This window comes from Aristolochia californica, unplaced genomic scaffold (genome assembly GCF_029961685.1).
Source record: "Aristolochia californica isolate CCGP_79_NKW_82.1479 unplaced genomic scaffold, dmAriCali1.0.hap1 SCAF_4, whole genome shotgun sequence".
Taxonomy (NCBI): domain Eukaryota; kingdom Viridiplantae; phylum Streptophyta; class Magnoliopsida; order Piperales; family Aristolochiaceae; genus Aristolochia; species Aristolochia californica.
The window spans coordinates 25520529-25535088 of NW_027182103.1; the positions used below are offsets into that span (position 1 = coordinate 25520529).

Genomic DNA, 14560 nt, shown 5'->3' on the forward strand with positions numbered 1-14560 from the left:
TTAAATATGCAAATGACCTTTGGATCCAAACCTTTTAAAGAAAATAACATTAAATTCTCAAGTGAACGTGCGGTGGGATATTTACCCGAGTCAAACAAGCCATTATTTTGCCCACTTACAAAAAGCAGACCTAACGATCATAGATGATTTAAAAGTGATTTATCATGCGTAATGGGCTATATTTTTGTATGGAATGACTTATGGATTGGGAGTCAACACTCAATTAAAATTCCCCTACCTCCCACTTTTCCCGACGATTGCAAAACCTGATCTATAAAAACTAAAAAGAGTTTACAATCCCATAAAATAATAGAAATTTTTTGCAATTATCTCTCCCTAAATTTGTGCAATGTAAATTTCCTTTATAGATGTATAATTTTTTCTTAAATCCAAAATTGAGTTTTCACTTTCCCTTCATCTCGTAAACAAAAAAAGAGATAAAAGGCGGATAGATCATAACACAATAAAATTTTAGTGTTTATGTACTGAAATAATTTAAGGCACTGACAAATGTAAGTAAAGAAAATTTAATTTCACCCCACAAATGAACACAAAAGTTTTGTTATCCAAGTTTGGTAAATTCCACTAGTTCAACCCTAATAGCTTGGAATTTTATAAGAATTTTTTTTTTCTACACATGTTTTAAAAATGGATATGCATGCTTGAAACATGTTAAAGATGCAAATGACTTATGGATCAAAACCATTTAACGAGAATAACATTAAATTATCAAGTGAACATGTGGTGGGATATTTACCCGAGTCAAACAAGGCATTATTTTGCCCACATACAAAAAGATGACCTAACGGTCATAGATGATTGTAAAATGATTTGTCATGCGGAACGGGCTATATGTTTTGTAAGGAAAGACTTATGGATTGGGAGTCAACACTTAGTTACAAATCCCTGCTTCCTCCTTTTCTTGACGATTGCAAAACCTGATATATAAAAACTAAAAAGAGTTTACAACCCCTAAAAATTACAGACACTTTTTGGAATTATCTCTCTCAAAATTTGTGCATTGTGCATTTCCATTTTAGATGTATACTTTTTTCTTAAAGAAAAACTTGAGTTTTTACTTTCCCTTCATCTCGTAAACAAAAAAAGAGATAAAAGGCAAATACATGAAAATTTTAGAGTTTGTGTATGGAAAGAATTTAAAGCAATAAAAAATGTAAGTAAAGAAAATTTATTCACACACCACATATGAACACAAAATTTTTGTTTCCAAGTTTTGGAAATTCCACTTGTTCAACCCTAATAGCTTGGAATTTTATAAGAAAGAGATTTTTCTACACATGTTTAAAAAAATGGATATCCATGCTTGAGACATCTTAAAAATACAAATGACCTATGGATCCAAACCTTTTAAATAGAATAACATTAAATTATCATGTGAACGTGCGGTGGGATATTTACCCGATTCAAACAAGCCATTATTTTTCCCATTTACCAAAAGCTGACCTAATGATCATAGATGATTGTAAAGTGATTTATCATGCGTAACGGGCTATATTTTTGTAAGGAATACCTTATGGATTGGGAGTCAACACTCAATTAAAAATCTCCTGCCTCCCAATTTTCCTGACGATTGCAAAACCTGATATATAAAAACTAAAAAGTGTTTACAATCCCTAAAAATACAAACACATTTTGGAATTATCTCTCTCTACATTTCTGCATTGTGAATTTTTATTTTAGATGGATACTTTTTTCTTAAATCAAAACTTGAGTTTTCACTTTCCCTTCATCTCGGCAAAAAAAAAAGAGATAAAAGGGAAATAGATCACAACAAAATGAAAATTTTAGAGTTAATGTATGGGCATAATTTAAAGCAATAGCAAATGTTAGTAAAGAAAATTTATTCACACACAACAAATGAACGCAAAATTTTTGTTATCCAAGTTTGGGAAATTCCACTAGTTCAACCCTAATACAATGGAATTTTATAAGAAAGAGATTTTTCTACACATGTTTTAGAAAATGAATATGCATGCTCTAAACATGTTAAAGTTGCCAATGACCAACGGATCCAAACCTTTTAAAGAGAATAACATTAAATTCCCAAGTGAACGTGCGATGGGATATTTACCTGGGTCTAATAAGCCCTTATTTTTCCCATTTACAAAAATCTGACCTTACGATCATAGATGATTGTAATGTGATTTATATGCGTAACCGGCTATATTTTTTGAAGGAAGGACTTATGGATTTGGAGTCAACACTCAGGTAAAACTCCCCAGCCTCCCCCTTTTCCCGACGATTGCAGAACCTGATATATTAAAACTAAAAAGAGTTTACAATCCCTAAAAATTATAGACACTTTTTGGAATTATCTCTCTCTACATTTGTGTATTGTGCATTTCCATTTCAGATGTATACATTTTTCTTAAATCAAAACTTGAGTTTTCACTTTCCCTTCATCTCGTAAACAAAAAAAGATATAAAAGGCATATCGATCACAACAAAATGAAAATTTTAGAGTTTATGTATGGAAAGCATTTAAATCAATAAAAAAATGTTAGTAAATAAAATTTATTCACACATCACAAATGAACACAAAAGTTTTGTTATCCAAGTTTGGGAAATTCCACTAGTTGAACTGTAATAGCTCGAAATTTTAAGAAAGAGATTTTTCTACACATGTTTTAAAAAATGGATATTCATGCTTGAAACTTTTTAAAGATGCAAATGACCTATGGATAAAAACTTTTTAAAGAGAATAACATTAAATTTTCAAGTGAACGTGCGGTGGGATATTTACCCGAGTCAAACAAGCCATTATTTTGCCAATTTACTAAAAGCTGACCTACCGATCATAGATGAGTGTAAAGTGATTTATCATGCATTACGGGATATATTTTTGTAAGGAATGACTTATGGATTGGAAGTCAACACTCAGTTAAAAATCCCCCGCCTCCCCCTTTTCCTGACATTTGCAAAACTTGATATATAAAAACTAAAAAGAGTTTACAATCACTAAAAATTAGAGACAACTTTTTTGAATTATCTCTCTCTACATTTGTGGATTGTTCATTTCCATTTGAGATGTATACTTTTTTCTTAAATCAAAACTTGAGTTTTCCCTTTCCTTTCATCGCGTAAACAAAAATAAAAATAAAAGGCAAATAGATCACAATAAAATGAAAAATTTTGAGTTATGTATGGAAACAATTTAAAGCAATAACAAATGTAAGTCAAGAAAATTTATTCACACCCCAAAAATGAACGCAAAAGTTTTTTATCGAAGTTGGGGAAATTCCACTAGTTCAACCCTAATCGCTTGGAATTTTATAAGAAAGAGAATTTTCTACACATGTTTTAAAAAGTGGATATGCATGCTTGAAACATGTTAAAGATGCAAATGATCTATGGATCAGAAGCTTTTAAAGAGAATAACATTAAATTCTCAAGTGAATGTGCGGTGGGATATTTACCCGAGTCAAACAAGCCATTATTTTGTCCACTTACAAAAAGCTCACCAAACGATCATAGATGATTGTAAAGTGACTTTATCATGCGTAACGGGCTATATTTTTGTAAGGAATGACTGATGGATTGGGAGTCAACACTCTGCTAAAAATCCCCTGCCTCCCCCTTTTCTCGACATTTGCAAAACTTGATATATAAAAACCAAAAGAGTTCAAAATCTCTAAAAATTATTGATAGTTTTTGGAATTATCTTTGTCTAAATTTGTGCATTGGGCATTTCCATTTGAGATGCATACTTTTTTCTTAAATCAAAACTTGAGTTTTCACTTTCCCTTCATCTCGTAAACAAAAAAAGAGATAAAAGTCAAATAGATCACATCAAAATGAATAGATTTTAAAGCAATAAAAAATTTAAGTAAATAAAATTTATTCACACACAAAAAATGAACGTAAAAGCTTTTTTATGCAAGTTTGGCAAAATTTCACTAGTTCAACCCTTATATCTTGGAATTTTATTAGTAAGTGATTTTTCTAGACATGTTTTAAAAAATGGAGATGCATGCTTGAAACATGTTCAAGTTGCAAATGATCTATGGATCCAAACCTTTTAAAGAGAATAACAATAAATTCTCAAGTGAACGTGCAGTGGGATATTTACCTGAGTCAAACAAGCCATTATTTTGCCCATTTACTAAAAGCTGACCTAATGATCATTGATGATTGAAATGTGATTTATCATGCGTAATGGGCTATATTTTTGTAAGGAATGACTGATGGATTGGGAGTCAACACTCAGTTAAAATTCCTCCGCCTCCCCATTTTCTCGACGATTACAAAACCTGATATATAAAAGCTAAAAAGAGTTTACAGTCTCTAAAAATTACAGACACTTTTTTGAATTATCTCTCTCTACATTTGTGCATAGTGAATTTCCATTTTTGATGTATACTTTTTTCTTAAATCAAAACTTGAGTTTTCACTTTCCTTCATCTTGTAAACAAAAAAAGAGATAAAAGGCAAAGATATCACAAAAAAATTAAATTTTTAGAGTTTATGTACGAATGAATTTAAAGCAATAACAAATGTAAGAGAAGAATATTTATTCACACACAGCAAATTAACACAAAAGTTTTGTTTTCCAAGGTTGGGAAAATTCCACTAGTCCAACCCTTATAGCTCGGAATTTTATAAGAAAGAGATTTTTCTAGACATGTTTTAAAAAATGGATATGCATGCCTGAAACATGTTAAAGGTGCAAATGACCTATGGATCCAAACCTTTAAAATAGACTAATATTAAATTCTCAAGTGAACATGTGATGTGAAATTTAATTACATCGGATTTTATATCTCGCAAGCGTACGAATCGTTCATGTAATCTTGCAGGAAGCGAGGGTCATATCCACAGGGAGGACTGAATTTTGTTTATTCTTCAGTCAACTAGCCTAACCAAATATGATGAATTAATCTGAACTAAACACTAATTATATCCTAAATTATCAAGCAACAATCTGATTAACTACTTGCACTACAGGAAACGTCAACTCTGGATATTATCGTGATACATGCCTCTCTCGAGCACCACGTAACCACAAATCCGGATTCTCAATCCTTGCATCTAGCCCCTCTCGGGCGCCTAGAGTTAATGACAGAGATCGGATTACAATAGAATGCAGAGAATCAATTTCCTATTGTGATGATGCTAAAATTATCAACTCTGGATTTTACCGTGATTCGTACCTCTCGAGTGCCACGTAACCACGAATCCAATTTCTCAATTCTTGCGTCTATCCCCTCTCGGGCGCATAGAGTGAAAGACAGAAATCGGATTAAAATACCAAAATCCAACCTATATTACAATCCTACCCTAACTATCTAATTTAATCAAATATCCGAAAAACAAATATTCGATAAACATTAATTCTCAAATCAAATTTAATAAACATTCAAAACCTAAGTTCAAACTATAGGAAAATTAAATTCCAAAAATGATGGATTACTCCCCTTCTCCTTCCTCTCGCTCGGGCAGCAGACTCGTTCTCATGGGTGCTCCAATTTCCCGAAATTGATGGCTTTGGGTAGCAAGAGCGAGTGGCCGGAGGTGGAGACGACACCGACGAAGAAGGATAGAAACCCACAGATAGAGGTGACGACCGGCGAAGAACGGAACGGAGCTGAAGTCTTCTAACCAGCTCTCTCAAGTCTCGGTCGGAGTCGGAATAGCTTTGGAAATGGTCAGAAATGGGTAATCGATGCCGGAGGATCGTCAAAATGCGGAATCGGCGCCGGAGGAGCACTCTCAGGTCATCTCTCGGCCAGGCGAGCAGAAAATGGCAGTGTCGAACTCACCGTGATGGAGACTCTCTCGAGCTCTCCTCGGGTCTGTTCTCGGTTGCTGAACGGCAGTGGACGACAGTGGCACGGCGAACGACGGCTAGAAAACCTCTCAGATCTGCCTTCTTTCGGTCGACGGTCTCCCCTTTTCAATACAATTTGCCCTAAAAAATCACCTCCCTTTCACTAATGGCATTTTGGTAAATATCTCCTTCTCCACCAAAATTCTCCTGAAATTCCATAATTGAATCCATAAAAAGCATTTCAGAAAGAAATAAACCCTAAAAACAATGAAATATAATTCAGGAGAGATAAATATGCAATATAGACAATGATTAATGCCAAATTCAATAAATGCATGTTTCATTTGAAAACCGATAAATAACCACCTATAACACAATTATAAGGGTTATTCTATTATAATTAACCTATTTCTCATGTCAGAATATGGCATCTATCACACCCCCAAACCTAAATCTTTGCTAGTCCCTAGAAAAACAACAATAGAACCTAAATTAAGCCTTGGAAAACAAAATGCCACTTTCGTAGGGAACACGATTGCATTTAGCACATGCAACAAGCCGTTAAACCCCTACTTTACAGTAGTGGACAAGTTATGTCTCATGAGGGTTTGCATGGAATTTACCCACAAAATTCATCTAAATCAATAATATATAAAGAAAAGTGAAGAAAATTTACTCCTCATTAGCATATGACTAACACTTAGTATCGTAAAATATCTGAAAAATCATTTGAAACCCTGCTCAATTTGAAAACCTGTGTAAAATATAACACATTATCAATCCAAATACACTCATTGTTACTCCACTTGAACCAAAAGCAATTACTTCAACAGAACAAAGAGGCAACAAATAACAATAAAATCCTGGTCACATCACAATTAAGAGAAAATAGTAGAGTAAGCCTATTGTTTGACAATCTCACAACAGAAGTATACCAATTTCAATCTTGACCTGCAACTTCTTTCAAATTACAATTCATCATCAAAGTTAAGTAAACTCATTGCTTCCAGATTTAAAACCATTTTACGCTATTACCAGCGCATTTTTCTATTACCAGCATAATTTTTGTTTCACTAAATACTTTTGATATTACCACCATTTTGTATTCGTCTTCACTACACATGCACTTATTTTTAAGTAACCGACTATTCCGGTGCATGTCCTCAGGTTAGCCCAGGCTGTTTATGAAGTTATCTGTCTTTTGCAACCAAGAGCATTTCCATTTGCATTCATACATTACAACAAGGAATTTCACTGAGATATAAAAAGGAATGAGTTCAAACAGGCATACAAGACTATTCAGACTAACATAGATCAACACTAGATTTACATGTTCTCTTTTGCAACTAAGTTCCAAGTCTAATGCAATAGTAAGTTATCTCACTGAATTCCCATGGATCACAACAAATGATATCATATTTCTAATAGGCATATTCTACACAGTTTTACGAAAAATTTTGAAACACATTTGAGCAACTTATTTCAACTCTACTAAATTTAACCACATACTAAGAGGAGTAATTTGAAAACAACGAACAAAAATCAAAAGAAAATCATTGCTAAGACATAAAATACCCGTTCCCCCCTACCCCCCCCCCCCCCCCCCCCCCCCAAACCTAAACCTAACATTGTCCTCAATGGGGAAAAGTTAAAACACAAGAACGACTACAAAAAGAAATAACATCTAAAGAATAATAAAACTCATGAAAACCACATGCTCCATTGGCACACAAGAAGTAAAGCAAAGCCAAAACAGTGCAAGGAAAAGAGATAGGTGGGACCTTATGTGTTTGGTCATCAATAATAATACCAAAGAGTCAATAAAGACCCCTAGGAATGATACATAGTCTCCCTCGAAGAAGGTTTACTCGTATCAGTTGTACCCGTAGGTAATCATCCGTAGATGAAACCGCTATCCCACATCACACTTTGAAGAAATCTCCGTGTGACTGGCCATTGAAGGCAGCAGGAATCACGCGCTGAACACAAGTCCTTAAGTTACTCACCATAAGGTTTTCATTCAATACTTCAAGATCGAACTGGTCAATCCCAAAACGGTTGTTTGAGTACAGACTTCTCAAACTAGGGACCAAAAGTCTGGTAATTGACTACCGAAACCATTTATGCTCTCAGCCGGCAAGAGAGTACCCTGTGTCCATGACGGGGCAGGCATCGCCGGGGGACCTCCAATCAATCAAGACCAGAGTACACCAAAGGTTATCCCAAATAAGAATGAATAAACCAAAAATAAAAACTGTAATGTACAAAGGGATAAAAACGTGGGGATTGCCCACAATGTACTAAGTTTATAGTCATAAGCAAGACTCTGACGCAGTCAAGATGAAATGATAGGTTTCTCCAAGAAAATCACCATCACCTCCTCCGGTGTGGGGACATTCTCACGATACGGTTTGAGCCTCTAACCATTAACTTTGAAGACCGACCCGTCTCCGTGATTCCTGATCTCAATAGCGCCATGAGGAAACACTTGTGTAACCTCAAATGGATCGGACCACCTGGATCTCAGTTTCCCTGGAAACAAATGCAATCGTGAGTTATAAAGTAAAACATTCTACCCAATAGTAAAAGACTTGCGAAAAATAGATTTATCATGTAAAAGCTTTGTTCGCTCCTTATACAGTTTGGCAATCTCATAAGCATCATGACGTATCTCCTCCAACTCATTCAATTGCAATTTCCTCTCCTCACCCGCTTGAGTCAAATCAAAATTCAAAGCCTTAATGGCCCAATAAGCTCTATGCTCAAGCTCAACAGGTAGATGACATGCTTTGCCGAACACTAGGCGAAATGGAGACATCCCAATAGGAGTTTTATAAGCAGTTCGATAGGCCCATAAAGCATCGTCCAATCGAGTGGACCAATCTTTCCTATCAAAATGAACTGACTTCTCCAAAATCCGTTTGATCTCCCTATTAGAGATTTCCACTTGACCACAAGTTTGCAGGTGGTACGGAGTGGACACCCGATGAGTGATGGATTATTTCTTCAATAAGGACTCAAATGCTCTGTTACAAAAATGAGATCCCCCATCACTGATGATTGCTCTCGGGGTACCAAACCGATTAAAGATGTTTTCTTTTAAAAACTTTACCACCACTTTGTGATCATTTATCTTACATGCAATACCTTCAATCCATCTAGAGACATATTCAACAGCAACAAGGATGTATTGATAGCCGAATGAGACAGGAAAAGGACCCATGAAGTCAATATCCCACACATCAAACAATTCAACAATAAGAATGGGGTTAAGAGGCATCATGTTCTTCCTAGACAAACAACCAGTTTGTTGGCATCTATCACATACACGGCAAAACTCATGGGCATCTCTAAATAATGAAGGCCAATAGAAACCACATTGCAAGACTTTAGCTGCGGTCTTTCTAGCACCAAAATGTCCACCACATGTGTGGGAATGACAAAATTCAAGAATGTTAGCAAAGTCGTGCTCAGGTACACAATGCCTAATGACTTGGTCAGAACACACCTTGAACAAATAAGGGTCATCCCAAAAAAAATGTTTGACTTGGGAAAAGAATTTCAACCGATCTTGTTTACTCCAATAATCAGGAATCCTATGAGTTACAAGATAGTTGACTATGTCAGCAAACCAAGGCAACTGGGATACTTGGAGAAGTTGTTCATCAGGGAAGGAATCATTTAAAGGAAGGAATCCTTCCTAAGATGCTACACAGATCCTAGATAGATGATCAACAACAACATTTTGACAACCCTTCTCATCTCGAATCTCAAGGTCAAATTCTTGCAATTGCAAGATCCATCTAATCAAGCAAGGTTTAGTGTCCTTGATGGATAATAAGTACTTCAAAGCAAAATGATCAGTGAACACTATAACCTTTGACCCTAATAGATATGATCTGAATTTTTTCAAGGCAAACACAATAGCTAGCAACTTCTTCTCAATGGTAGTGTAATTCAATTGAGCATCATGAAGAGTGCGGCTAGCATACTAAATGACACAGGGAATTTTATCCATCTTTTGCCCCAAAACAGCCCCCAATGCATAATCACAGGCATCACACAAAAACTCAAAAGGCAAAGACCAAGTAGGGGGTTGGATAATGGGTGTGGTGGACAAACATTTCTTCAGTGTCTCAAAAGCATGAATACAGGTATCATCAAAGGCAAAAACAACATCTTGAGCAAGCAAATTCGTCAAAGGATGAGAAATTTTGCTAAAGTCCTTAATGAAGCGCCTATAGAACCCACCATGACCAAGGAAAGAACGCACCCCCTTCACAACAGTAGGTGGTGGCAGATTGGCAATTAGGTCAACCTTGGCTTTGTCTATTTCTACACCCCTCTCAGACATTACATGTCCTAAAATAATTCCTTCTTTTACCATGAAGTGGCATTTCTCCCAATTCAAGACTAAATTGGACTTAATACAACGGGACAATACGAGTGAAAGATTGTGCAGACATGTATCAAAACTAGAGCCAAACACAGAAAAGTTATCCATAAAGACCTCTAAAAAATCACCAATCATGTCAGAAAAGATACTCATCATGCACCGTTGGAAAGTGGCGGGCGCATTGCATAAACCAAAAGGCATGCGTCTGTAAGCATAGGTGCCAAACGGACACGTGAATGTGGTCTTTTCCTGGTTTTCTGGAGCAATGGGAATTTGATTGTAGCCGGAGTATCCATCTAAGAAGCAATAAAAATTGTGGCTGGCCAATCGTTCTGGCACCTGATCAATGAAAGGTAGTGGGAAGTGATCCTTCCAAGTGGTGGAATTAAGTTTTCTATAGTCAATGTAGACACGCCACTTGGTGGTAGTTCTTGTGGGAATCAATTCACCACTCTCATTTTTCATTATCGTTATCCCCCCTTTCTTAGGGACAACTTGAATTGGACTCACCCAGGTGCTATCAGAAATAGGGTAAATGATTCCTGTCACAAACAAGTTGATGACTTCTTCTCTCACAACCTCCATCATATGGGGATTTAACCTACATTGCATCTCATGTGAGGCTTTAGTCCCCTCCTCCAAATGAATACGATGCATGCATATGGAGGGGCTAATCCCTTTTAAGGCATCAAGAGTCCACCCCAATGCCTCTCTGGGTGCTTGTAAAATTTTAGTCAATTGTTCCTCCTGCTCAGTACTCAAATCAGAGGCAATAATGACTGGCAATGAGTTCATGGGCCCCAAGAATGCATACTTCAACGAGGGAGGAAGTGGCTTAAGATCTAGCTTGGAAGTTCAAGAGGTTTGTCCAAGTCAAGATGAAGATCCTGTGGATTATCAGTTGTGACAACCTCATAAGCTTCCTCCAACAGAGGTACAGAACTGAGTAAAGAGTCAACCTCTCAGAAATATGTTTCCTCATCAAAATAGTCCATGTCTAAAGATTTTATGTAAGACTCAAAATATTCAAGAGTGGAATCATCATCAAGCATAATAGTCTCTATCTTAAATGCAGGACTGAGATCATCAGACTCAAGTGGATGGTGCCCGGCATTAAACACATTCAACGAGACCTAAAATTTCCAAAAGATAACTCCAACTCACCACTTTTACAATGAATGATAGCATTAGATGTGGCTAAGAAGGGACGTCCTAGGATGACAGGAATTTGGTTGGTCACATTGACTACTGGTTCTGTATCAAGAACAATGAAATCAACCGGGAACAGAAATTTTTCCACTTTTATCAAAACATCTTCAACTATTCCTCATGGTATCTTCACAGAATGGTCAGCTAGTTGAAGTGTGATGGGAGTAGGCTTCAATTCCCCCAAACCTAATTGTTGGAACACAAAGAAAGGAAGCAAATTCACACTTGCCCCTAAGTCAAGAAGAGCTCTCTGGATGGTATGTTCACCAATGACACATGAAATTGTGGGGCATCCATGATCTTTAACTTTAGGAGGAGTGTTGTGCTTTAGAATTGAACTTACATTCTCAGTAAGAAAGACCCTTTTGTGAACATGTTGTTTTCTCTTCTGTGTACAAAGGTCTTTCAAAAATCGGGCATAGGCAGGGACTTGCCTAATAGCATCAAGAAGTGGAATGTTAATGTGAACCTTACTAAACAGTTGCAATGTTTCATGCATGCTATCTCCTTTCCTAGGTGGGCCCGATAACCTCTGCGGATAAGGAGCTGGTGGGACTTGGTTAGGGATCTGCCTGATTGTTGGTGGAGAACTTAGAGGTTCTTCACTCAATGATGTGTCCCCATTGTCATCCTTTGACTCCTTAGACTTAGTGGTCCCTACCCCATTTTTCAACTCACAACCACTCCTAAGGGTGGTTATGGCTTTGGCTTGCTCATGGTGGGGTTTGGAACTCAACCCACTCTCATGTGTGCTTTTGGGGTTAGGAATGGTTTGACTCGGGAGTCTATTTTGTGCCTCTTCACTCATGTGGCTGGCCATCTGACTCACTTGCATTTCAAGTTTAGCAATGGAGGACTGTGTATTTTGTATGAATACTTGAAGTGTATCCTCAAGTGAAGGTTTTTGTGGAATCAATGGCTGTTGAGTGAAGTGTGGGCATGGAGCTTGGGGTTGAGTAAACCCTGGAGGACCCCCAACTTGTGGGCCCTTGGACCATGAGAAATTTGGGTGCCTAGCCCAACCCGGATTATATGTTTCCAAAAAAGGATCATTCCGGTTTGGGCTATGAAAATTCTGGACTGCATTCAAGTCCTCAATGAGCTCCGGGTAGGATGAACTAGATGGACACATTTGTGTGGGATGAGATGAACCAGAGCGTATGGCACAGACAGTAGATGGGTTAGGAGCAGGTGAACTCTTGGACACCATAAGGGTATCAATTTTTCTAGTCAACCCCTCAATCTTGGCCATGAGCATGGATGTTTCACTAACCTCGTAGAGACCCCCTCTTTTGGCTTCGTGGGATCTCCTATCAACATTACATGACGAACCCCATTGCTAAGATTAATCACTCGACGTTTCAAAGAAGTCCCACGCCTCACTAGCACTCTTACCCATCAAACTCCCACCACTCGTTGCATCTACCATGGATCTAACCTGGGGTGTAAGACCTTGATAAAGTATTGCACTAAATGCCATATCTCAAACCCATGATGCGGACACCTATGGATCAAATCCTTCCATTTCTCCCAAGCCTCATAAAAGTGTTCACCCTCCTGCTGCATAAAGTTGGAGATTTCTCTCTTGAGAGCTGTAGTTCTCTGAATGGGAAAATACTTGGACAAAAAAATTGTGACTAATGTGTCCCATGAAGTAATGCTGCCCACCTCCAAGGAATTAAGCCAAGACTTGGCCTTATCCTTAAGTGAAAATGGAAAAAGTCTTAACCGGATAGAGTCATCTAAGAAATTCTAGAATTTGAAAGTCGCAAAGATATCTAAGAATTCCTTGATGTGGTAATAAGGGCCCTCCTTCTCCAACCCATAGAATGTAGGGAGGAGTTGGATCACACCTGGTTTCAACTCATAACTGGCGGCAGTAGTCGGTGGCAATATAATGCAAGAAGGTAATGTGAAGTGGGATGGGATAGAATAATCCCTCAGGGCTCTACGGTCACCTACTGCAGGTAACTGTAATGGTTCACCCTGATTGGCCATGGTAGCTCCTAACTTGACTTCGGGTGTTTTCCTACAAATATCTTCAACAAAGGGAGCTAATGGTTCACCTAGGGAGCGGCGCCCGTGCCTAAAAACACAAAGAAACAAAACTAACAATCAAATTAAGCTAAAAAACTCACTACTAAAAATACAAACTAACTAGAAGAAATAAAAAGAACTCCATACCAAATCACCAAGAAAAAATTATGAAAGAAAAAATAAAATAAAATAAAATAAAAATAAATCTAACCTAAGACGATGGAGAACAAAGAAATACACTTAATACATGCCTCGCTGGCAATGGCGCCAAAAAACTTGATGTGAAATTTAATTACATCGGCTTTTATACATCGCAAGCGTACGAATCGTTCATTTAATCTAGCAGGAAGCGAGGGTCATATCCACAGGAAGGACTGAATTTTGTGTATTCTTCAGTCAACTAGCCTAACCAAATATGATGAATTAATCTGAACTAAACACTAATTATATCCTAAATTGTCAAGCAATAATATGATTAACTACTTGCACAACAGGAAACGTCAACTCTTGATTTTACCATGATACGTGCCTCTCTTGAGCCCCATGTAACCATGAATTCGGATTCTCAATCCTTGCGTCTAGCCCCTCTCGGATGCCTAGAGTTAATGACAGAGATCGGATAACAATAGAATGCAGAGAATCAATTTTTTATTATAATGATGCTAAAATTATCAACTATGGATTTTACTGTGATTCGTACCTCTCTTGAGCGCCACGTAACCACGAATCCGATTTCTCAATCCTTGCGTCTATCCCCTCTCGGGCGCATAGAGTGAAAGACAGAAATCAGATTAAAATACCAAAATCCAACCTAGATTACAATCCTACCCTAACTATCTAATTTAATTAAATATTTGGAAAACAAATATTTGATAAACATTAATTCTCAAATCAAATTTAATAAACATTCAAAACCTAAGTTGAAACTATAGGAAAATTAAATTCCAAAATGACGGATTACTCCCCTTCTCCTTCCTCTCGCTCGGGCAACAGACTCGTTCTCACGGGTGCTGCAATTTCCCGAAATTGATGGTTTCGGGTAGCAAGAGCGAGTGGCCAGAGGTAGAGATGACGCCGGCGAAGAAGGATAGAAACCCACGGACAGAGGTGACAACCAGTGAAGAATGGAA

General features: G+C 37.2%; 1 non-coding gene across 1 annotated transcript; it reads left to right on the plus strand.

Moving 5' to 3' along the window:
- The first annotated feature begins 12879 nt into the window (after positions 1 to 12879).
- Positions 12880 to 12986, plus strand: LOC137964357 (small nucleolar RNA R71). The gene has a single exon (XR_011115553.1). It is a non-coding gene; the product is annotated as a small nucleolar RNA R71 (small nucleolar RNA).
- Positions 12987 to 14560: the final 1574 nt, after the last annotated feature.